This window comes from Hevea brasiliensis, chromosome 9 (assembly GCF_030052815.1).
Source record: "Hevea brasiliensis isolate MT/VB/25A 57/8 chromosome 9, ASM3005281v1, whole genome shotgun sequence".
Lineage (NCBI taxonomy): Eukaryota > Viridiplantae > Streptophyta > Magnoliopsida > Malpighiales > Euphorbiaceae > Hevea > Hevea brasiliensis.
Genome location: NC_079501.1, coordinates 68,110,179 through 68,137,818, shown reverse-complemented (window position 1 = coordinate 68,137,818; position 27,640 = coordinate 68,110,179).

The following is a 27,640-nucleotide window of genomic DNA, read 5'->3' as shown; positions in this document are numbered from 1 at the left end:
TGGCTGCTGGAATTTTAGGAGCTTTTGTTGTATTCTTATACATATTTTATTAGTTAATTTAAGTGTTGACTAAATGTGATTGGTGGGTAACTCTTAGATGACATCATATGATGTCAAAATTGACATTTATTCTCATTTTTCTTTTCTCTTCTTCTCTACTCATTTTCACTTTAATTTTTGGTAATATTTCTTCATATTTTATGTCATATTAATTATTTACTTAACTGGACAAGTCGGCCAAAAATCGTCTCTGAAGGCGAAATGACCAAAATGCCCTCCATTTGGCTTAACGGGTCAAAATTGTATGTACCGATTGAAAAAATTTTCTAGGTATTTTCTTGGCATTCTAATGCCATTGGAACCTTAATAACCCTTCTCTGGAGTCCCAAAAATTATTTTATAATTTTTCCCCCGGGTCTAGGGCTCCTCGTTGCGAGAACCGCAACTTCCCTCTGGTTACCCATCGCTAGGGCACCGGCTCGTTTAACTTGGTTGTATTTTATTTCTAAAATTTTTACTAAATTTTTCTTATTAATATTTGAGTTAATTATGATTCCCGACTTTAGTTTAAATATTTTTCCGGACGTTCTAGTTGTCCGGACCGACACCGGTCACCGGAACAGTAGAATGTACGGAGTTGTTACCGGGAGGCTGTTACAACTCTTCCCCTCTAATTTAAATTTCGTCCTCGAAATTTACCTGATGCAAACAGTTGAGGGAACTGTTGCCTCATCGTCTCTTCACTTTCCCAAGTTGCCTCCTCGGTGTTGTGGTGCCTCCAAAGCACTTTCACCAGTGGAATCTGCTTGTTCCTCAATTCTTTCACTTCCCGAGCCAAGATCCGTAGAGGTTCTTCTTCGTATGTCAAATCCGGCTGTATTTCAATTTCTTCTCTGGAGATGACATGTGAAGGATCTGAGCGGTATCTTCTGAGCATGGATACGTGAAACACATTGTGAATCTTGTCCAGCTCTAGTGGTAAAGCTAGCCTATAGGCCACTGGACCCACACGTTCGATGATTTCATATGGGCCAATGAACCTAGGGCTCAACTTACCTTTCCTTCCAAACCTCAATACCTTCTTCCATGGTGACACCTTGAGGAACACTTTGTCGCCAACCCCATATTCTATTTCTTTCCTCTTCAGGTCGGCATAAGATTTACATGCATGCAGAGGCAACCTTTAAGTTGGCTTTGATTGATTTCACCTTCTCCTCGGCTGTTTCACTGTGCAGCCCTACCATTTGTCTTCGCCCAATTCAGTCCAAAGACCTGAGTTCTACATTTTCTCCCATACAAAGGCTTCATATGGGGCCATTTGAATGCTAGCTTGGTAGCTATTGTTGTATGCAAATTACGCGATGGGAGGTATCTATCCCAACTTCCCTCAAATTCAATGACACAACTCCTCAGCATATCCTCAAGGACCTGACATATATTTCATGTTATTGTTATCATTTCAATTCAATATTTGTATCAATTTCATTGGTTTCAATTGTTTACCTGGATTACTCTTTCTGATTGCCCATCCGTCTGAGGATGGAAAGCTGTGCTGAAGTGGAGTTGTGTACCCAAGGATTCATGCAACTTCTTCCAAAATCTCGATGTAAACCTTGGGTCTCGATCAGATATGATGGAAAGTGGAATTCCATGCAGTCTAACTATCTCACTGATATACAATTCTGCTAACCTCTCTAGTGAGTAGTCAGTCCTAACTAGCAGAAAGTGTGCTGACTTTGTCAATCTATCAACTATCACCCATGCTGCATCATGTTTCTTCCGGGTGAGAGGTAGACCACTTACAAAATCCATGGTGACCCGATCCCATTTCCATTCAGGTATGCGTATAGGCTGTAGCAAACCTGATGGAACTTGATGTTCTGCCTTGACTTGCTGACATGTCAAGCATTTAGTCACATAGTCAGCTATGTCTTTCTTCATACCAGGCCACCAATATTGGAGCTTCAGATCATGATACATCTTTGTACTTCCTGGGTGCATAGCATATACACTAGTGTGTGCCTCTTTTAAAATACTGGCCTTCAATTCCCCATCATCTGGAACACACAGTCTTCCTTTGTAGTACAGGCACCCATCTGCTTTCACCCCATAATCAGTTGCTTTTCCCTCTGAGATCTTGCTCATAATAGCCATTAACTTTTCATCTGCCTTTTGCCCATCTAAAATCTGCTGTAGCAGGTTTGGCCTCACTTGCAACTCAGCCAAAATAGCTCCATCTCGAATCAAAGATAGACGGGCATTCAATGATCTCAAGGCTGTCATGGATTTTCTGCTCAAAGCATCAGCAACTACATTTGCCTTCCCAGGATGGTAGTCAATTACACAGTCATAGTCCTTCAGGAACTCAATCCATCGCCTCTGTCTAAGGTTGAGTTCCCTCTGAGTTGGCAAGTATTTCAGACTCTTGTGGTCTGTGTAAATGTAACACTTTTCACCATACAAGTAATGCCTCTATATCTTCAGTGCGAAGATAATTGCTGCAAGCTCTAGATCATGGGTAGGGTAGTTCTGTTCATGTGGCCTTAGCTGTCTGGAAGCATAAGCGACCACCTTCCCCTCTTGCATCAATACACACCCTAACCCATTATGAGAGGCATCACTGTAGACCACGAAGTCCTTTCACGATCTTGTGTTAACACTGGTGCCTCTGTCAACATAGCCTTCAACTTCTCAAAGCGGTGCGACACTTGTCATTCCAGTCAAATCGACATTCTTGTGTAATAGCTTGGTCATTGGAGCGGCTATTAAGGAAAATCCTTCATAAATCTTCTGTAATACCCAATAGCCCCAAGAAACTTCGACCTCGGTTGTATTCTGGGAGGCTTCCATTCCATCATCGCTTCTATTTTCTTGGGATCTACCCTAATCCCATCGGTGACACTATGTGTCCAAGGAATGCAATCTCATCCAACCTAAGTCACACTTGGACAACTTAGCATACGACTTCTTTTCTCTCGGGTTTGCGAACAATCCTCAAATGCTCATCATGTTCTTCCTGGTCTTGGAATACACCAAAATATCATCAATAAAGACCACTACGAACCGATCTAAATATGGATGGAAGATACGGTTCATAAGGTCCATGAATCTTTCTTTGGTGCATTTGTTAGGCCAAAGGGCATCACCAGAAACTCATAATGCCCATACGGGTCTGAATGCGATCTTTGGCACATCTGTATCCTTCACCCTCAAATGATGATACCCTGATCTGAGATCAATCTTAGAAAATACTCCTGCTCCCTTCAACTGATCAAACAGATCATCAATTCTAGGCAACGGATATTTGTTCTTCACAGTCACTTTATTCAAGCGCAGAATCAATGCAAAGCCTCAAAGTCCCATCCTTCTTTTTCACAAGCGACCTGGAGCTCCCCATGGTGACATCTTTGGGCGTATGAATCCCTTATCCAGAACTCTTGCAATTGAGTTTTCAACTCCCTCAATTCAGTGGGTGCCATCCTATAAGGAGCAATGGAAATGGGTGCTGTACCCGGCAGTGTCTCAATAGCAAATTCAACTTCCCTTTCTGGTGGCAAACCAGGCAATTCTTCAGGAAATACCTCTGGGAAGTCCTTTACTGTGGGTATGTCACTCAGATTTGGCTTAGCCTGCCTAGTATCCACCACATGTGCTAGGTAGGCTTCACAGCCTTTTTTCATCATTCTTCTTGCAACAGTGGCTGAGATGACATTGGATAAGAAATCTGTCCTTTCCCCCACAACTGTAATTTCATTACCCTCAGGAGTTTTCAAAGAAATTCTCTTCAATTTGCAATCAACTATTGCCTGATGATGTGACAACCAGTCCATTCCCAAAATCACGTCAAACTCATGGAAGGGCAACTCAATCAAGTCTGCCAAGAATTCATACCCCTGAATCCTTAACGGGCAACCCTTGTACACTTTGTTCACCACTACACTGTGACCCAATGGATTAGTGACCAGAATGTCTTGGTCACTCTCCCCTACTAGTATCCCCCTTTCTACGGGAGAGTTGATGCAGATGTATGAATGAGTGGATCCTGGATCCACCAATGCATGCACAGGAGTATTGTAGAGGGAGAATGTACCCCTGATGACGTCCGGGGCATCTTGCTCCTCCTGAGCTCTCAGGGCATAATTTCTGGCAGGTGGTCTGTTATCTGGCCTCTCTGCTGGCTCGGATGCAGGCCTCTGTGATGGTCCCACTGCGTCAGATCTGCCAGATTTTCTACCTCTCTGTGGTGCAGGAGCAGGTCTTTCTGCTTGTGTTGGAGCAGCTGTAGTAGTTTTGCGTGGACAGTTCTTCAACTGATGCTCTGTTGACCCACACCTCAAGCAGGCACCAGTTACTCTCCAACACTCCCCCTTATGCCACTTCAAACAGTGCGGACATGCAGAAGATGCTGGGGCTGGTCCCCTGAACCCCATCCCTGGAGAGCTGCCCACTGATGGTGTGGACTGACCTCTCCTAGGGGTGAACTGTGGCACAGGCCCCAGGTGACCGACCACCGTGGCTGAGCTGAACTCTGTGTAGGAGGACCCTTGAACTTCTTCCCAAATGCAGGAGCTGAACTAGACTGACTCGGGCCCCTCTTCTGCTGTCTATCCCTTCTGGTCTGCTCACTGATTCTTACTTTTTCCACTTTTATTGCAGCTTCCACTAACTTGGTAAATTCTGTGATTCCCAAGGCAGTGAGCTGAATCTTGATGTTGTCATTTAGTCCCTCTTCAAATCTCTTGCACCTTTCAGCTTCATTAGGGACTATCTCCCTTCCGTAGCGGCTTAATCGAACAAATTCCTTCTCATATTCGGCCACTGATAGCTGTCTCTGCCTCAGGTTAATGAACTCTCTTCTTCTCTCTTCTAGGTATACAGTACCCACATATTTCTTCTTGAACTCGGAGAGAAAGAAGTCCCAAGTTACAGCTTCTAGCTGCACTTCACTGGACACAGTGTCCCACCATTCATAAGCATCGTCTTGTAACAAGGATACAACAGCTTCTAAGTTCTGCTATGGGGTGCAGTGGAGTTGTTTTAAGACTCTACCCATTCTGTTCAACCAATTCTCGGCTGCAACAGAGTCATCTTCTCTCTTGCCATAGAAGTCCACAGCTCCAAACTTTCTTAGTCTTTCCAGGTGTGATTTCTGCTGTGGAGCTGGTGGTGGTGGTGGTGCTGGCATTACTCCGGCCATTTGTCTAAAGAAGTCGGCCATTTGTTGGAACATGGCCTGTGGAGGCTGGCGAGTGCTCTGCTGGTGGCGGAGTAGGTTCTCCCCTACCCCCAGTCTCAGCTGCTACTGGTGGAGCATGACTCTCCACTTCCTCCTCAACTGCCCTCTGAGATGAAGGGTCCATATCCTATTCAAAATAAGAAAAACAAACAGATCTGCATTAGTGTCACCTCGACTCTTACAAATACAATGCATGGTATGGACTTAATCTAGGACCAGAAACGCCTAAACCGTGCTCTAATACCACTAAATGTGACACCCCTTACCCGTCTACAGTGTAGCCGAGCAAGCTATGCCACACGGTGTACCGGCACACTCTATTTTACCTTAATTAATTTTTGTCAAGGTTTTGAATATAGTTTGTGAAATATAGTTCATTTATTGAAATTATGATTTATTTGAGGTTCCGAAAATTTTATAGAAAATCCGGCAGAGTACCGGCTAAAAATGGAAAAAACAGTTCTTCGGAACCTGTTAAAAACACTTCCAAATTTGTATTCAATCATCTCAAACTCCAATATCTAAAATCTCAACAATATTTCTCAATTTCAGTTCTCAATAACCCTTTCATTTCTCAAACATCCATTTCTCATAATACTCATATACAAGCAATAAATAAATGCTCAAATTTTGCATTCATAGTCATAACTTTCATTATTTACATGAACATCAAAATATATTACATAAGTTCAAATACATATGAGAAAGTAAAAATTTGCTACAAAATATCAAAATGACACCTAGTGTCCTACCAATGCAACTCGAAGTTGAGGTGACAAGGACAGCATGCGTAATCTGCAGGATGGACTCACCCAGTCTGTAGTCTACTGGGCTCATGATCGGGATCTCCAGTACCTACGCGTGGCAAAAGCAACGCGCTAAGCAATAATGCTTAGTGGTGCAATAATATAATAAAAGAAAATAGCAAGAATTTAAATGTGTAGTGAATGTATATGTTTTATTTGTTTGGTATTTGTATATCATTTACTTTGTCCACTTTTATTCATTTGGTTGCCCCAAGTAACCTACACTAGATGACTGGACTGGATAACGGGTAAACTGGCACTGGGTATTTAGTACCTCGGGCCGTCACAGCATCGGTCACATATGCATCTCCCGGTGTGCAATGAGCGACTAACAAGCGTAAATAATATTAGGCACGAGGCCAAGTCTCAATATAATGTCAAAATGGCTAAAAGCCATAAAATCACGGAATGGCATATTGCCATGTGCAGTACTGCTAACTGAACCCTATTGGCATGCCAAACTATCCAAACCAATCTTGTTAGGTATACTAGGGCATTTGAAACTTTTAAATTCTTCAATTTGTGAATTTCAAATTTTTAGTGTCACTATTCATCTTATTGGTCAACAAAAATGTTGACTTTTAGAATAAAAATATGTACATTGACTTTGGCACTCCCAACATACCACATTTGGCATTCCAAACTTGTTGGCATTAAGCATTTATACCATTTCAAAGTTTAAACCAACACAAGCAGAATTTTCAGTTTTTGTGAGTCAAATTTATTGTTCCATTGGACACTGTTGCTGTGGGAATTTGAAGAAATGTAAAACATGAAAGTTGTTCCTTATTTTGTCTAGTTGAATTTCCTTTTTTGAATCACTCCATTTGGAGTTTTGTAACTCCAGATATGGCTCAAAAACCACAGCTGGCCGGATTGCCAATCTGCAGAATTGACCATATCTACAGTAACATGAATAGTGACTGTGATTGCATTTTTGAATTGGTTCTGGCCATAATTTGGGGTAGGTTTCTTCATGAAAGTTGTTTGTCTATGTCGTAACTTATTGCTGTAAAAATTTCAGGTCAATTGACCATATCTACAGTGAGTTATGGCCAAATGAACAGTTACTGTTCATTTGGTCAATTCTGCAGAATCAGTTGCAGGGTATCCAGATTGGGGCCAAGTTTTGGTCCTCTTGCTTTGGTCTTTTGGGCATGGTTTCTTCAGCAAAAATGTGCCATTATAAGCCTAGTTTCATGTCCAATTGGCCAAACACCAATTGGACTAACACAGCCAAAGTTATGGCTGTGTAATTGGACTGAAATTTCAGTCCATTGCTGCTGTCTTTAGGCAGCATAGTCATTCTCTTTGCCAAGCCATTTTTCAGTCCAATTTATGGTCAACATACCTTAAATGGTCACTAATTGACCATTTGAGTGTTCTTTAACAGTTTCATAAGCCAATTCAAAGTTTCACTTCTCAAAACCCTAATGTCCAACTCAATTTACCCATAAACCTCAATTAGCACACTAGTTCGACATCCATGCATATTCATACCTTAAACACCATTTCTAGCTCACTTTAAGTCCATTTAAAACAATCAAAACCATTCCTCTATTAGGGCTGCCAAATTCTATGGTGGACATACACATGAATTTGTTTCATTTATTTCACAATTTCTCATCCATTACAAACCTCAATCATGGAATTAATAAGTTTTAACTACATATATGCACTAACCTCTTGTAGGGAGATTTTTCCCAAGCTCAAAACTTCACTTTCTTTCTTCTTCTTGGCTGCCAAAAGCTTCCCCAAGTGATATGGTCAAGGTTTAATGAAAGGGGTTAGGGTTTAGTGGTGGAAACAAAGGAGAAAGGAAGCTTTGGTTGAAAATCAATGGAGGTTTGGCTATGGAAATTGAGAGTTACGGGGGAACTTTGTAAAGGTGATGGCTGCTGGAATTTTAGGAGCTTTTGTTGTATTCTTATACATATTTTATTAGTTAATTTAAGTGTTGACTAAATGTGATTGGTGGGTAACTCTTAGATGACATCATATGATGTCAAAATTGACATTTATTCTCATTTTTCTTTTCTCTTCTTCTCTACTCATTTTCACTTTAATTTTTGGTAATGTTTCTTCATATTTTATGTCATATTAATTATTTACTTAACTGGACAAGTCGGCCAAAAATCGTCTCTGAAGGCGAAATGACCAAAATGCCCTCCGTTTGGCTTAACGGGTCAAAATTGTCTGTACCGATTGAAAAATTTTTCTAGGTATTTTCTTGGCATTCTAATGCCATGGGAACCTCAATAACCCTTCTCTGGAGTCCCAAAAATTATTTTATAATTTTTCCCCCTGGTCTAGGGCTCCTCGTTGCGAGAACCGCAACTTCCCTCTGGTTACCCATCGCTAGGGCACCGGCTCGTTTAACTTGGTTGTATTTTATTTCTAAAATTTTTACTAAATTTTTCTTATTAATATTTGAGTTAATTATGATTCCCGACTTTAGTTTAAATATTTTTCCAGACGTTCTAGCTGTCCGGACCGACACCGGTCACCGGAACAGTAGAATGTACGGAGTTGTTACCGGGAGGGTGTTACACTTAATAGGTATAGGGATTTTAATTTCACCCACATACCACATTTTGATTATCAATTTTATTGGTTTTAATTGCTCCTTAGATTTTTAGGTTTCCTAGGCACAATTTCAAATTTTCTAGATTTGGTGTCCTGTTTTGTACTAATCCATTGGTTATGTTGCTATTAGAATTTGGTAAAGTTTTCTTCACCAAAGTTGTTTCTTATTGTCTTAAATTTAATTTCCTTTTTAAATCACTCCATTTGGAGTTTTTTAGCCCAAGAAATGACTATTTGAACATGGCTGGCCGGATTTGGTGTTACCCAGAATTCTGGGCAAATTCTTGGTTATTGGCAGTTTTTGTGGGTTAACTACAAGTGGTTTTTCAAACAGGTGATAGTCAAAATTTGGATTTGCTTTCTTCATGAAAGTTGTAGGGCTATGTCTCAGCTTCCTATTGGTATAAAATTCAAGTCATTTGGACCTTCCTAGACCAAGTTATGGTCATTTACATAACTACTATTTATTTGGTCATTTTTGTACAAGTCAGTGTGCCCAATTCCGGATTTGGCCTAATTGTTCACTATGTTATGATCACTTTCTGGGCATGATTCCTAAATGAAAAATGTGTCATTTTGTGTCTAGTTTCATTCCCAATTAGCATCACAACAATTGGGTTGGTAAATTTTTAGCTTTGGTCCCTGAAAGGGACCTAGGTCAAGTTGCTTGCAGATTGACCTTAACCTATCCGAATTGGAACTTGTTTCCAATAATTCATACACACCACAAATCATCACAATTGACTATTTCTTAACTCAAATAAGGTCAACTACATCATTTGGCCAATTCTCAAAATTTTCTTCAATTTTTCACTATGTTCACAATGGTCCTAAGGACAGCGAAGTCACATTTTACGGCTCGAAATTTGAGTTTAGACTGATCTCACAGTCATTCCCGTGAAGGTCACCCATCGCAGTGACTCCTGGCTCATTTAACTTTTTATACTTTGTTTTTCTTCTTTATACTTAACTATTTGGTAATTACTAATTATTTGCGTTCAGGAATTAACTAGTTGTCTTAGACATGGTTCTAATTCTCTAAATTGTCCAGACCGATACGGGTCACCGGAATAGTAACATATACCAGGCTATGTAAATAGGGGTGTTACAATTCTCCTCCTCTTAAAATAAATTTCGTCTTAAAATTTTACCTGGTATCAGTCTCTAAACAACTGTGGGTGCTGTCTCCTCATGTCCTCCTCTCGTTTCCAAGTAGTCTCCTGGCCCGAATGATGGTTCCACAGCACTTTAACTAATGCTATTTACTCATCGATTACTCACCTCGTGTGCCAAGTTTCTTATGAGCTTCTGTCATAAGTTAGATTCAAATTCATTTCAATTTAAGAGGTAAGCAAATCTGTGTGCTAACAGATCCACTCTTTCTAGGACCTCGTGTGATCCTAGATAATGAGAACTTAGTCTTTCTCCTTTTTACATAATCTTATAATCTTCATTCCTTTGAGTTTGACTAAGACTTCTAACAATCTCATATAACATTTAATTTATTTGTACAATCATAATCTTTTCTTATTGTTGCTTTAGCAATTATTTTCCTTTGTAATCTCTCTTTTTTTTTTTCATTCCACAACTTAACTTTAATTATTTTATTCCTCAATCTTATCTTCTTCTTAACTTAACTGTCGAGTCATGATTTAGCACCTCTTATCATCCCTAATAAATCCGCTATACTTCACTATTACTTTAATTTGGTCCTCTGACCATTCTAGTCAACACTTTAACTAATATTCATAACATTTCTTTATTACATTTGCACCAACTATTCAAATTTTTACTTCCACAACTCTTTTATCTATCGATATTCTATAGCTTATTTTGCACTGATGTGTAGTCATTACTTCCTTTTGTACTGTACTGTAACCTTTCGATATTCTAACTTTAGAGTTTTAAATCCTGAATTAGGATAAAACACTATTCTGATATATTTATACCAGAGTGAAAGCCATTTATAACTATTCCTATCATTGTGTACTATTGGGTAGTACATAACTCTACATAATAAATCCCAAGTCAGTACTGTAATCTACAGCTTACAGCACAAGCATTAAGAATATTGCATAGTTACTACGATACATTCCAATAGATCAAACTTCCCTATATCTTATTTCTTTCAAATCCACTAATATCATAAACTTATTTTGATTATGGTACCCACTAACATCTATCAGCAGTAATACCCTTACATGCATGTAAGGTAGCTATATTACTATAACTTAGTTTTAGGTCCTCTTGCCTTACCTAATTAGGCTTACTAATTAACTTTATAATTTATCATAGTCTAGGAGATGTCTCTCACTAGAAACGTTTCCAAAATTAATTCCAATCACGCTTAGTATTGTAATTCTTATCCTAAAAGACTAATCATTAACACATCAAAATTTATTTCCATGCACGGTAATAGCAGTAGAACATATAATTTTAGCATTAGCATATAAATAAGTAGAGCCGGAAGCAAATAGTGCATAATTATTCCTTTCAAAAGTTAAGAACATACCGATAGCTACATCTGAAGTCTCTGCTTCTTCCCCTCGATGCATGGTATTCCATCTTTCTAGTGTATTCCTGTGCTCGGGTTGGTCCATTATGCTAGGATTACCCAAAGTGCTGTCTCTACTTCTGCCTCTGGCCCTACTGACTATTAATGAGCCTTTAAAATCAAACCTTGGACTGTTTCTCTGGTGTAGTATGTAGCATAAATCGACGTGTGCTAGTATAATCTCTAGCGTAATGCCCGATTCCACCATAATTGAAGTAGGCTCCAGTAATCTTATAGTAAATACCCCCGTGTAACTTTCCACATACTTCACAAACACAGATAAGGTAGGAACTTCGAATTCTTTGCCAACGGATTCTCGATTGCTTCCACCCTGAAGATCCGCCTCTGTCATATCTATAAATTCAGGGTTCCTCAAATTCTTTTCTCTTCCCTAATTGTGTAACACCCTCCCGGTAACAACTCCGTACATTCTACTGTTCCGGTGACCAGTGTCGGTCCGGACAGCTAGAACATCCGAAAAAATATTTAAACTAAAGTGAGGAACCATAATTAACTCAAATATTAATAAGAAAAATTTAGTAAAAATTTTAGAAATAAAATACAACCGAGTTAAACGAGCCGGTGCCCTAGCGATGGGTAACCCAGAGGGAAGTTGCGGTTCTCGCAACTAGGAGCCCTAGACCCCGGGGAAAAATTATAAAATAATTTTTGGGACTCCAGAGAAAGGTTATTGAGGTTTCCATGGCATTAGAATACCAAAAGAAATACCTAGAAAAATTTTTCAATCGGTACAGACAATTTTGACCCGTTAAGCCAAACGGAGGGCATTTTGGTCATTTCGCCTTCAGAGGTGATTTTTGGCCGACTTGTCCAGTTGAGTAAATAATTATTATGACATAAAATATGAATTAATGTTGATGAAAAACTAATTTAAAGTTAGTAGAAAAGAAAAGAAAAGAAATTGAATGAAAACTTGAATTATGACATCATAATGATGTCATCAAAAAGGCCTCCACTAATCACACTTTAACAAGCACTCTTAAACCACTTAAAAAGGAAAGAAATGAGTTAAAAATTAAACAAATTTTCTGCTCTTCTTCTCCAAATTTCGCAGCCCTCTCCCTCACCTCTCTCAACCTCCATGAAAGCCTCCTTGTAAGCTTGATTTCTCCCTTCATCCCACCATAAAACCCCATATTCCTTTCACAAAAATTGGTCATCACAATTTGTGCAATACTTGGGCAGAAAAAAGAAGTGAAAATAAAGAAGTTTTTTTCAAGCTTGGATTGGCATACAACAAGGTTAGTGCACATATATACTTAAATCTCCTTTATTCTATGTTAAAGCCTTAAAGTGAGTAAGAATTTGTAACTTAAATGAATGAAATTTATGTTTATGCATGCCTTGAATTTCGGCAGCCCTAAGGAAGGAACAATGATGGAGTGTTTTTGATGGTTTTAATGGACTTAGAATGAATTGGAGATTATGTTTAAGCTATATATCTACATAGATAATGAATTAGTGTGCTTAACTAAGGTGTATGGGTAAATTGAAATGGAAACTAGGGTTTTGAGGGTGAAAATGTAGACTTGGCTTATGAAATTGTTAAAGGACATTATAATGGTCAATTAGTGACCATTTGAGGAAATTTAACCATAATTTGGACTGAAAATTAGCATGGAAAAGTGAATGACTATGCTGCCTAGGGACAGCAGCAATGGTGACTGAGATTCCAGTCCAATTAGACAGCCATAACTTTGGCTGTGTTGGTCCAATTGGTGTTTGGCCAATTGGACATGAAACTAGGCTTATAATGGCACATTTTTGCTGAAGAAACCATGCCCAAAAGACCAAAGCAAGAGGACCAAAAGTTGGCCCCAATCCGGATACCCTGCAACTGATTCTGCAGAATGACCAAATGAACAGTAACTGTTCATTTGGCCATAACTCACTGTAGATTTGATCAATTGACCTGAAATTTTTACAGAAACAAGCTAAGACATATACAAACAACTTTAATGAAGAACCTTACCCCAAATTATGGCCAGAACCAATTCAAAAATGCAATCACAGTCACTGTTCATGTTATTGTAGATATGGTCAATTCTGCAGATTGGCAATCCGGCCAGCTGTGGTTTTTGAGCCATATCTGGAGCTACAAAACTCCCAATGGAGTGATTCAAAAAAGGAAATTCAACTAGACAAAATAAGGAACAACTTTCATGTTTGTCATTTCTTCAAATTCCCACTGCAACAGTGTTTAATGGAACAGTAAACATATGCTTTAAAAACTGAAATTTTCTGCCCTCTTGGTTTTAAGTTAGAAATGGTAATGGTGACCAATTCCAACAAGTTTTAAAGGCAAAATGTGGTATGTTGGGAGTGCCAAAACAATTGTACCTAATTTCTACCTAAAAGTCAACATATTAGTTGACCAAAGAGGTGAATAGTGACACCGAAATTTGAAATTCAAAGATTGAAGAATATAAAAGTTTCAAATGCCCTAGTATACCTAACAAGATTGGTTTGGATAGTTTGGCATGCCAATAGGGTTCAGTTAGCAGTACTGCACATGGCAACATGCCATTCCGTGATTCTATGGCTTTTAGCCATTCTGACCTTGTATAGAGATTTGGCATTGTGCCTGATGTATTTACAGCTTGTTAGCTGTTCTGTTGCACACCGGGAGATGCATATGTGACCGATGGTGTGACGGCCCGAGGTACTAGGTACCCAGTGCCAGTTTACCCGTTTATCCAGTCCAGTCGTCTAGTGTAGGTTACTTGGGCAACCAAATGAATGAAAGTGAACAAAGTTAATGAATTAATGTATATACCCATACTAAACAAATGAATCATACACATTTACTACATATTTGTTTTCTTGCTATTTTCTTTTATTTTATTATTGCACCACTAAGCATTATTGCTTAGCGCGTTGCTTTTGCCACGCGTAGGTACTGGAGATACAGATCGTGAGCCCGTGAGATCGCAGATCGGGTGAGTCTATCCTGCAGTTCTGCACAGTGTCCGTGTCACCTCAACTTCTGCAGTGCATTGGTAGGACACTAGGTGTCATTTTGGCATTCTGTAATTAATTTTGATTTTCTCTTATGAAATTAAACTTGTGTAATGTATATTGATGTTTATGTAAATTATGAAAATTGTATTTGTGAATGGAAAAGTAAATGTTTATTTGCGATTTATATGTGATCATCACAAGTGATGGATGACTGAGAATTGAAATTGAAATGTTGAGATCTTGATATTGAGTTTTGTGATGATATTGGAGTTGAGAATGAATGAATTTGTTTATTGGAAGTGTTTTTCACAGGTTCCGAAGAACTGTTTTCTCCATTTTTAGCCGGTACTCTGCCGGATTTTCTTTAAAATTTTCGGAACCTCAAATAAATTATGATTTCAATAAATGACTTAAATGAGTTATATTTTACAAGTTATATTCAAAGTTATGATGAAAATAAATTAAGGTATATTAGAGTGTGCTGGTACACCGTGTGGCATTACTTACTCGGGTATACTGTACACGGGTACGGGGTGTCACAAATTGCCTATTCGAGTTCTGACCCATAGATTTCTCACTCTTTTCTATTTCATACTGCCCTTATGGGGGTTGAGTCTGTACTTGGGCTTGAGTTTGGGTTGACAAACTATTAGCCATTTGTTGGAAGAAGGTGGCCATTTGCTGTGCCACTTCTGCGATGATTTGTACCAGTGGAATTGGTACGGTCGAACCTTCGAGACTCTGAGGAGCTGAGGCCTCCTCTTGTGCCTCAACCGTATCTAATTGTTCTACTGGTTTATTCTCCTCTTCCATTTCTATTCAGAAAATTTTCTTTTCTCGGGATAACCTACACAAGGAGATTTCTCTCCATTAATTCATAACTATGATGCAAATATGTCATATGTATCAATTTAGGACACTTGAGCAGTTGTACTTATCAAAGGAAATATGCACATGCACAATCAAAATTCATTTCAAAACCATTCTCTGATATCACTAAACATGTCACACCCTACCCCTCAGTAAGATGTACATGATCCCATAGTACATCTAATGAATTACCATATTTCGCCTACCGATAACCCATTAAATATACTACAAGGGATTTTAAAACAATTTTTTTACTTTTCGAAGGTGGCAAGCACTTTTGGTAGGAATTAAAAACTTTTACTTGAAGTTTAAAAACTAGTTAAAATTTTTGTACATTTTTATTTTTATGCAAATTTTGAAAAATTTTCGGTAGAGAGCTGTCTATATTTGGGAAAAACAGTTCTTCAAACCCTATGAAAAGCACTTCTAAATAATTCATTTCATTTCTCAATCCCAACCGCCAATATATCCTTAAATCAGTACAATTCAACCAAATTTCAACTCAAATTTCACAATAAAAAAATTTTTCAAAACAATTCGATAACTCATAAACATTATATTAAATTAAATTTACATACACCAATCTTAATTTACAAAAGAAAAGTCAAAAATAATATTATTACAACTTTAATGTACAACTTGTAACACCCTATTAGTAGTATGCCCTAGAGCATATCATTTAGTATGTGTCTTGTACATGTTTTATTAATAAAAGGCATTTTCACTTTTTCGTTTACATAATATATTTATGTGTAATAGAAAAGGTCCATTGATATTTTGTTAGAAATTATATTCTTACGTTGTAGAGAATATGAGTGACAATATTTCTAGCACAAAGTATCATAAATAGGTTCACAATCGAGGATACTTCACAATAAGGACATGACTTATCTAGTAAGATTGTATTCATGTTTGTTCCTAAGTTATTTATATGAGATATAAATAAGATGGATTGGTGAGTCTCATGCCATATAACAAACATGATAGGCACTTATATGTGATAAGTAGGTCGAACCAGTGACATTTATGACAAGCACATGGAGTTTACTCTTGTCAATGTATTGTCATAAATCATATCAGTGCATATAATCTTTAGACTTGAGATAGCACAGTTATCTTGTATATAGGAGGTTTGAGTTTAATACTGCTTTCATACTTGTACTGTGTATGGGTATATGGGCATGTGTTGGCTCTTACTAGTTATATATGGAGGTAGTTGTTGATCAAGATGGAATCTATTCCTCTAAGTAAATAGGGATAAAATCCTACGTTCATTTAATTGTTCTTGATGTTTCAAGTTCCTGGCCAGGACAGATAGATTTAATCATAAAAGAGTTTCTGATGAGAAAATCTTTTTAATCAAGAACTAGAATTAAAAGAGAACATAATATTCATAGCAAATGGGGATTGACATAAACCATGACTCTAGCTCGAATTGGGATTTTGTAACAGAGAGATTCTAGTGCATGGTAACATATGATTATAGGTTCATTTAAGGTAAACTTTATTACTAATTGGGTGGCCATGGCATGCTATGCTAGGTGTTAACCATGGTCTATGAGGTGCATAAAATGATTTAAAGAAATCATTTATGGTAAGAAAGAGTTCTGATGATATTAAGAGTTGATATCATGTCTCATTGCCAATTAGTGATGAGCCTAGTAAGTCACACACATACACAAGTAATCACTTAATTAAATATGATTTAATTAATTAATTAAAGAGTTTAATTAATTAATTAATTAGGTTTAGTTTGCAATTAGATTACAAAGTCCCTAGCATAGCTTAAAACCAAATATAGATTATTGGATGTATAGTATAAGTTAAATTTATATTTAAAGTGTTTAAATATGAATTTAATTAATGAGAAATTAATTAATAGAGATTAATTAATTGATTTATATTTGATATAAATTGATTAAAAGAAGAGAAATAATTATTTTGGGTTGAGAACCCAAAATTAAGACACAGGGGTATTTTGGTCATTTCACAGGGTGACATGTGGCACTGTAACACCCCTAAGTTCGGTAGTGCGTTCTACTATTCCGGTGGCCAGTGTTATCCGGACAGCTATGATGCCTAGAACTACACTTCGTTATGAGTGAGGAGACATAAAATAATGAAATACAAGAAGAGAAAACACAAGGAAAACAAAGGAAAAATAATAGCAAAGAAATGTAACCAAGTTAAGCGAGCCGAGAACCCTAGCAATGGGTGACCGCACCGGGAAGTCACGGCGTGGACCGTTGACTAGCCCTGGACTGCGGGAAACCCTGGAAAATATTTTTAGGACTTAAAAAGACATCAATTGAAGTATAAATATCATTAGAAATATTAAATAAAAATTAAATAATTAGTACAAAGAAAAGTGAGAAATCGAAAAACAGACAAAACCCGGTGTTATCGAAAAATCGGGAATGCAACCCGAACAGGGGCATTATGGTCATTTCACATCCCGAATTGTCTTTTGACCTAAATGTCCATTAAAAATAAATAATATTACACTTAGAAAATAAAATGAAAAATTAATTTGGTGGTACCTAAAGTAAATAACAAGAATTAAGGGTTTAATGTGGAATAAGTGAGAATTTAACTTATTAAATTATTAATTTGTGTGAGTGGGCCACTAATGAATAAAATAAAAAAAAATGGGGCAGCTGTAATTCCATTACACCATCAGAAACTTCATCTTCTCCAAATGCTCTTAACCTTGCCGAAATGAAGGATTGGAAGTCCACCATTGCCGTTTTCCTTAAGCTTCATTTAACCTCCTCATTTCACTTCCAATCATTTAGGTTTCTTCATTAAAGATTGTCTACACATCATAAGGAAGAGCTTAATACCAAAATCAAGAAATTTAGTCAAGGTTTAGCAAGTCCCAACCATAGGTAAGTTTACAATTTTGAATATTGCTTTGTTAAACTTTGTGTACATGTTATGGGTGTGTGCTTGGTGAAGAAAATTTTCAAGTTTGAAGAGTTCTTGATATATCCAGTTTGGACAGCCATGGAGTTGTGTATTTGATGATTTATTATTACATATATTTGATGTAAATTCATGTTGAGTAGAGGGATTTAATATCCTAGTAAGTTATTTCCATGAAAATGTGGTGATTGTGTACTTGACTTGGAGATTGACGAATTGTGGGACACTTTGGTATTGTAGAACATTTCGGCAGCCTTGGGACTCTTTGATAAATGTATGAGTTCATAAAGATATTGGCAGAATTATGACATTGAGGATTGATGGATATGTATATAAATTAGTTGTGTAAAGTGTATGTAGGAATTAGTAATGTTTATGTGTATTTGTGATTGTACTTAGACGATGTGTCTAATCTGCCCAAAGTGATTTTAAAGTGAAGTGGTATATGGTTTTGGTAATGTACCAAAACAGAATTGGTAAGGGAAGTGGACATATAGTAAGGTAAATGTGTCATTGATGTATGTTTAAGCAAGGTGATTAAGGACAGTATGCATTTTAGCCTATAACTTTAAATGTGTAACCTCAATTGGTATGAGACCAATTGGAGGTGAAAATAGGCACAAAATGTGCCAACTTTCATTGAGAAAGCATACCAAAATTCTGCTTGCAAGGTGACATGAAAAATGACCAATTCGGATTGAGTACAATTGAGGCCTGAAAATTGACCAATTGGGCAGCAGTTAGTATTTAGGCCATAACTCACACAAAACAGGTCCAATTAACCTGAAATTTTAACCATGAATAGTTAAGATCCATACCTACAAGTCTTGTGAAGACACAAAAGCCCAGAAATGACCATAAGAGAGTCAAACAGCTTGCACAAGTTCGGGTCCAAAAACTGGCCGAACCAAAATTGACCAAATTGACCTAAAATTGACCTAATTTGATGCCATTTGACCAGCAATAGTATAATGACTATAACTTGGTCTACTTAACTCAGAATGACCTAAAATTTTGCCCCGCGTTCCATAAGACATAGATCTACAAGTTTGTAGTTTTAACTGAAACCCGAAAACCGAGGGAACTAGGTCGTCCGACTAGGTCAAAGTAGTATACCGGAATCCAGCAAATTGCAATAAAATGCACTAAATAAGGAAATGAAATTGGTAACATGTACCAACCCTAAAAGACTATCGAATGTGACATATTAATGACACTAAAACCTAATTTACCTAGAACGCATCGAGGGTCGGTATATTAGGTGATTAAGCAAATAATAGCTTTCAGTGAATTACTTATCAAGCATTATCAATAGAGACAATTTAATTTAGTACTAAAACACTTCAAATTGTGTTTCTCAGTTAGTAAAGACTCAGGGAAAGGGAAGGAAACACTGAGTCCAGACCAAGAGACAGTCATCAGAGGTTTGTGCACAACAACTATTTCTTTTGAATTATTTTCAATTGAAATAAATTATGACTATTTGCATATTATTGTTTTAAGTTGTGAAATTGTGAAAAATGGTTTGAATAATATTTGATGGATACTTATTGATTGAAAAGCACTGTAATTGGTTTGAAACCACAGCTATCATGTACATTGATTGTATTCCTCACTAGCTTGTCTAGTGGGATGAATTGAATTCCCTCTCTGGCTGAAGTGTTGAGGTGTGTGCCTGTTGAGGATGAATAGAATGAGTACTCATATTTTTGCTAGCTAGCTATGTTATTCCTCATTAGTCATTGACTTTTGGGATGAATTGAATACCTCATTAGCCATCGGCTTTTGGGATGAATTGAACTTGGGAACATGATTAAAGCTGTGTGTGATTTATTGATGCATATTGTAAGATTGTAAAATGAGTTTAAATTCTTATTGACATTCATTGTCTTTTGAATTTAGCTATGTTTTGATTACTGAGATTTATTGTAATATTGTGTTAAATTCCTTATGACATTTTTGTCTTGAATTTAACTATAGTTTTAAGTATCCACTATTTACATGACTTATGAATTGTGATTTAAATTGTATTTGATTAATGTTGTGCACCACTGAGACATTGTCTCAGCGATAGCTTTTTATTGCTGTCGCAGGTAGACAGACAGACAGGGCAGCAGACTAGGCTACTAGTACCTCCAGCGAGAGATTACCGGGTATAATGAGTATACCAACATTTTGCATTTTGTACTGTAATGTATGACCACTGTATGTACATATTATTTTTGGTTTGAGCAGTTGTAAATTCAAATTGTACTTTGAAGTTGTAAAATAATTATGAGTTATTTTGGCTTGTAAAAGTTGTATTATATTTCTTTTATCTCAGTCTTTGAAAAATCACTATGGATTTGAGTTGAGAAATATGTTGTGTTGAGAAAAATGTTGGAGTTGAGATTTGGAAATATATTGAAGTGCTTTTTATAGGTTTTTCTGAAGAACTGTTTATCCAAAATACAGATGGCACTCTGCCAAAATTTTTACAAAAATTCCAAATAATTCAAATGTGTTAGTTATATCACTTCAGTTCAAAAAGGTTTTTAACACCTGTAAAAAGTGCTCACCACTGTAAAAGAAGTAAGAAAAGTTTTTAAAATCCCTTGTAGTGTATTTAATGGGTTATCAGTAGACGGAGTTGGTAATTCATTAGGTATACTATGGGATCATGTTATGCCTTATAGAGGGGTAGGGTGTGACAGGCACCATGAGATGGTGACACATGGTACTACACATAAGCTTGCCATATGTCTTTTAATCATGTAAGATGATTAAAATCAAGATTAAATAGAGGTTATGATTAAAGTCAAGATTAAATATAGGTTTAACACTTGGCACAATGTGATTGGGTCAATGTGATCGGCCACATTTCTTAAACAACAATTTGTTCAAGAAGGAGGCAAAGGAAGACAAATAGAGTTAGAATTGGAGAATTCTGACCAACTAACAGATCAGATGGATATAGATCCATCTAGTCAACCTACACCCATTGATGAAACATCTACAGCTATTCCTCATAGAATAACTAGGGTATCTCACCCACCAGTGAGATATGGTTTCCTTCATGAAGAAGAACAAGAGTTATCTACTCATGATGAAGTAGATCATGGAGATGATCCACTTACCTATGAAGAAGCTATATCAGATATAGACTCTTCAAAATGGATTGATGCTATGAAATCCGAGATTGATTCCATGTATAAGAATCAAGTTTGGGATCTTGTTGACCCATCTGAAGGTATTGTACCTATAGGGAACATATGGGTTTTCAAGAAGAAAATTGGTTCTGATGGAAAGGCAGAGACCTATAAGGCAAGGCTAGTATCGAAAGGGTTTCGCCAAAAGTAAGGAATCGACTATGAGGAGACTTTCTTGCCTGTTGCCATGCTTAAATCAATTAGGATTCTATTAGCAATAACTGCATACTATGATTATGTGATTTGGCAGATGGATATCAAAACAGCTTTTCTCAATGGATACATTGAAGAAAACATTTTCATGGAACAACCTAGGGGTTTTGAATCCCAAGATGGTTCCAAAGTGCGCAAGCTAAAGCGATCCATTTATGGGCTAAAACAAACTTCGAGGAGTTGGAACATCTGTTTTGATGAAGCCATTAAGTCATTTGGTTTTATAAAAAATGAGGATGAGCCATGTGTATATAAGAAAGTTAGTGACAGTGCTATCACTTTCCTTGTCTTATATGTGGATAATATTCTGTTACTAGGTAATGACACAAGTATGTTGACAACTGTCAAGGTATGGTTGTCAAATACATTCTCCATGAAGCACTTAGGGGAGGCAACCTATATTATTGGGATTCGCATCTATAGAGATAAGAGCGAAAAGAATAATTGGTTTATCCCAAAGTCTATACTTGGAAAAGGTGTTAAAGAGGTTTAACATGCTTGATTCCAAGAGAGGATTGTTACTAGTGAGACATGGTATCCACCTTTCTAAAGAGATGTCTCCAAAGACACCTGAAGAAAGAGATAAAATGGCCAGGATTCCATATGCTTCGGCTATTAGAAGTTTAATATATGCAATGTTGTGTACTAGGCTGGATATCGCATATGCTGTTAGTTTGACTAGAAGGTATCAATCCAATCCAGGTTTAGAACACTGAATAGCTGTCAAGAATTTCCTTAAGTACTTGAGAAGAATTAAAGATTTATTCTTAATATATGGAGGTGGTGACTTGCAATTGGATGGTTATATTGATTCTGATTTCCAATTAGATATCGATGATAGAAAGTCTATCTCTAGGTTGTGTTCATTTGTAATGGAGGTGTAGTCAGTTGGAAGAGTTCCAAAGAGAGCATGACTGCATATTCCACTATAGAGGCAGAGTATATTGCTGCATCAAATGCTGCAAAAGAAGTTGTTTGGATATAAGGAACCTCGATCTCACTAGAAACCCAAACACATAGAAAGGCACTACCACATTATCAGAGAAATAGTTGGGCAAGGCAATGTAGCCATGCACAAAATAGCATCAGCTGAAAATCTAGCTGATCCATTCACTAAGCCTTTGTCACAAGCACAGTTAAACTGACATCTTGAAAAGATGAGTCTAAGGTATTGTTATGAATGACTCTAGTGCTAGTGGGAGATTGTTAGTAGTATACCCTAGAGCATATCATTTAGTATGTATCTTATACATGTTTTATTAATAAAAGCCATTTTCACTTTTCCGTTTACATAACATATTTACGTGTAATAGAAAAGGTCCGTTGATATTTTGTTAGAAATTTTATTCTTAAGTTATTAAGAATATGAGTGACAGTATTTCTAGCACAAAGTATCATAAATAGGTTCACAATCGAGGATACTTCACAATAAGGACATGACTTATATAGTAAGATTGTATTCATGCTCTCCCTCTCTTTTCCCTCTCTCTAATTTTCCACCATGAAAGCTTATGTGCAAGCTTTCTAAACCCCAAATGCCACCATGAATTCCCCAAATTTCCTAATCCAAACTTGATTTTAAGTCTTGGAAAGAAGAGTGAAGGAGAAAGAAAGAAGAAAAAATTGAAGAAATTGAAGATTGAAGAAGCTTCATTCAAGGCTAGTGATTAATCACTTAATTTCTCTTTAGAATTTTGTATATGTGCATGAATTAGTTTAGAAATTATGGGGAAATTAAACAAATTAAATAGGTGAGACCAATTAGGGAAATTCAGCCTACACTAGAGGAACTAAGATTTGCTCGAGTTTGATGCAATTGAACATATGATTAAGTCAAATTAAGTGTATATAAGAAGGTTATGCACTTTAAATGTGTCAATTGCATAAGTTGTCAAATTTAGGATTTTTGAGCCATAAGAAATTGGGAAAAAAAATTAGAGGAAATGGTTAGTTGATGCAAATGACCTTAATTAAGGTTAAAAATGGTTAATTGGGACCAATTGTGATGTGTTTGAATGAGTGAAACTGAAGTGCAATTCGGATTAGTGAAGGGTCCTAATCTGGTAGTTTGACCTAGGTCCCTTTCAGGGACCAAAACTAAAATTTTACCAACCCAATTAGTGTGAGGCCAATTGGGAATGAAATTAGACACATAAAGACACAATTTTCAATTGGAGGCCATGCCCAGAAAATGAAATTAAGATAGTGAACAATTAGGTCAAATCTGGGTATTGTGCACTGCCAATGTACAAAAATGACCAAATGAACAGTATTTATTCATTTGGCCATAACTTGGGCTAAAAAAGTCCAAATGACCTAATTTTTGTGGCATTGGAAAGGTATGATATAGCACTACAACTTTCATGAAGAACACCAACCCAAATTTTTTTAGTAGTATCCCCTAGAGCATATCATTTAGTATGTATCTTGTACACATTTTATTAATAAAAGGCATTTTCACTTTTCTGTTTACATAATATATTTATGTGTAATAGAAAAGGTCCATTGATATTTTGTTAGAAATATTATTCTTAAGTTGTTAAGAATATGAGTGATAGTATTTCTAGCACAAAGTATCATAAATTGGTTCACAATCGAGGATACTTCACAATAAGGACATGACTTATCCAGAAAGATTGTAATCATGTTTGTTCCTAAGTTATTTATATGAGATGTAAATAAGATGGAATGGTGAGTCTCATGCCATATAACAAATATGATAGGCACTTATACATGATAAGTAGGCCGAACCAGTGACATTTATGACAAGCACATGGAGTTTACTCTTGCCAATGTATTGTCATAAATCATATCAGCGCATATAATCTTTAAACCTGAGATAGCACAGTTATCTTGTATATAGGTGGTTTGACTTTGATACTGCTTTCATACTTGTACGGTGTATGGGTATATGGGCATGTGTTGGCTCCTACTAGTTATATATGGAGGTAGGTGTTGATCAAGATGGAATCTGTTTCTCTAAGTAAATAGAGATAAAATCCTATTTTCATTTAATTGTTCTTAATGTTTCAAGTTCCTAGCCAAGACAGATAGATTTATTCAGAAAAGAGTTTCTGATGAGAAAATCTTTTTAATCAAGAACTGGAGTTAAAAGAGAACATAATATTCATAGCAAATGAGGATTGACATAAACCATGACTCCAGCTCGAATTGGGATTTTATAACAGAGAGATTCTAGTACATGGTAACATATGATTATAGGTTCATTTAAAGTAAACCTTATTACTAATTGGGTGGCCATGGCATGCTATGCTAGGTGTTAACCATGGTCTATGAGGTGCATAAAATGATTTAGAGAAATCATTAACTATAAGAAAGAGTTCTGATGATATTAAGAGTTGATATCATGTCTCATTGCCAATTAGTGATGAGCCTAGTAAGTCACACACATACACAAGTAATCACCAAATTAAATATGATTTAATGAATTAATTAAAGAGTTTAATTGATTAATTAAATAGGTTTGGTTTGCAATTAGATTGCAAAGTCCCTAGCATGGCTTGAAACCAAATCTAGGTTATTGGATGTATAGTATAAGTTAAATTTATATTTAAAGTATTTAAATATGAATTTAATTATTGAGAAATTCATTAACAGAGATTAATTAATTAATTAATTTATATTTGATATAAATTGATTAGAAGAAGAGAAATAATTATTTTGGATTGAGAACTCAAAATTAAGACACAGGTGTATTTTGGTCATTTCACAAGGTGACATGTGACACCATGAGATGTTGACACATGGAACTACACATAAGCTTGCCATATGTCTTTTAATCATGTAAGATGATCAAAGTCAATATTAAATATAGGTTATGATCAAAGTCAAGATTAAATATAGGTCTAACACTTGGCACAATGTGATTGGGTCAATTAAATCTAGAGCTAATCAAAAGGTGACATGTAGCAAGGGTTTTAAGTGGTGACCTAGCTATATAAGCGTAAGGATGAAGAACAAAATAACAAGCTATTGTTATCTCTTTGGTGCCGCTAACTTTGAGTGCCTCATCTTCTCTTCTTCTTCATCTCTCATCAATTCAAAGAGATTAGGAAACAATCTCTTGAATTAAAAATATTAGAAATCATTTCTAGTATCCTGTTTACATTTGTAATCTCTCAAAAGGCAAAACTTGATTTTCTAATTTATAAAAAAAGCTTTATAAGCTGTTCAAGGGCTGTCATTGGTGATCTTGGTGTGGACAAGCTAGAGGGACAACATCTGGTGTCCTAGACGCATCCCAAAGGTGCTAAACACACTACAGTGCATCAAAAAGGTTAGTGCACTTGTTCTTGATCTAATCTAGGGTTCTTATAAATTAATCTGTTAATTCTAAAATCTTAAATGGAAAATGTAGATCCATAAACATATTAAAAGAGTTTTAATATGCTGTTTATCATTGAAATCAAATAGATAAAAATAAATCTTGCATGATGCATGTGACCCTAGATGAAAAATTTTGAATTTTAATAATCTAAACTTATGTTTTTCATGCTTTCGCTCCTTCAATTGGTATTAGAGCCACTGTATTTGCCATTTAGATTATTGACAATATGATTTAATTGTGTGGTTTTATCATAAGATGATAGATCCATTGCTGGTTGCAAAGGAAAGGTGGCGGCATGGTGATGAACACCAATGGTGCGCATACTTTGTGGTCTCCAATGGTGTGCGCAAGGTTTGGGTTTTTGAATCTACAATTATTGTATGATCTAAGGTTCATCCTATGACTAATTAAAATGTTTAATGAGGTGTTTTAATCACACAATTAAATTTTGATTCAGATCTGAATTTTTAAAGTTCTTTGAATGTGATTCAAATATGAATTTTCAAAGTTTTTTGAATGTGATTCAAATTTGAATGTGATTCAAATATAAATTTTTAAAGTTGTTTGAATGTGATTCAAATCTGAATTTTTAAAGTTATTTGAATGTGATTCAAATCTGAATTTTAAAAGTTGTTTGAATGTGATTCAAATCTGAATTTTTAAATTTGTTTGAATGTGATTCAAATCTGAATTTTTAAAATTGTTTGAATCATATTCAAATCAAGATTTTTAAGTTGAATATGAGATATTCAATTTAATTTAAGTATGTATGTTTTATTTAATTGTTAAACAGTGATATGCATGATGGATGATTATGGACTATAAAAGATCAATGTGATTGGATTTATTTCTTTTATGTTTGTTTGGGTTGTAAATTAATTAATTTATTTTAATTTATTTTTGGGCATGTATTATTAAGGTTGTAATAATTTTGGATTGTAATTTTATTTATTTAGTTCTTGTAAATTCGCCTTGGTATGCCAAGGATTACTATGTAATTAGATTGCAAGAACATCAAGGAGGTCAAGAGCATTGGTGGGACCGGTGGGAGGAATTCAAGATCAAGTGTTGATTATGTACTCCTTCAGCAACTCTTGTAAAATGAATGAATGAAATGTACCTAGGAATGCCCTAATTCAATTCTTGGTGGCTCAGAATTGAATCCCTTAGAAAGTCCATGATCATACCATATTTACTATTTATCCATGAATGCATGAGATGTATGGGAATGTATGCAAGTATATGATATATGCATGCTAAATGGATAATGTGCAAACTGAGACCTTAATAGTAATTAGGATGACTATAAAATCTTCCAAACAAATGATTAAGTTGGAAATGCTATAATTAAAGTAATTATAACATAGGCCCTCCATTGGGGCAATTATTTTAAGAAATTTTAAATAGTTGTATATGATGCAATTAATTTAAGATATATTCTTAAGAATAATTATTAAGCATGAGATATTGTGAATATGTAAATGGTTTGGTGGCTATTATTGGATGTACCTGTGGACATTAAAATTATTTGCATAATTACTGGCTCAATGGGATCAACTTAACTAATGCAACATAAGTCAATAATGGATGTACTTGAGATTTTAAGCATTAGGGGCTAGGTAAATGATTCAACCTCACATGAGAAGTGATGGGCAAGGAGTTGCTCACTTATAGTTTATTGTAATTCCAATAATGGATGTACCTGAGGATGATCAATAGAATTATAAGAATTCAATCACCCACTAGAAATCCATCCAACTAGGATTTCTATTTTCTACTTTGGAAGTGTAGGATTCGTTAAGTTAGTGGGAGGACCAATTTGATTAAAAGACCATAATCATTTTGGTCAGTTACATGATACATTTACTAATTAATCTAGTTATTTTCTGCAGTTAATTTTCTAATAATAATAAGCACAAAACAACCACCACC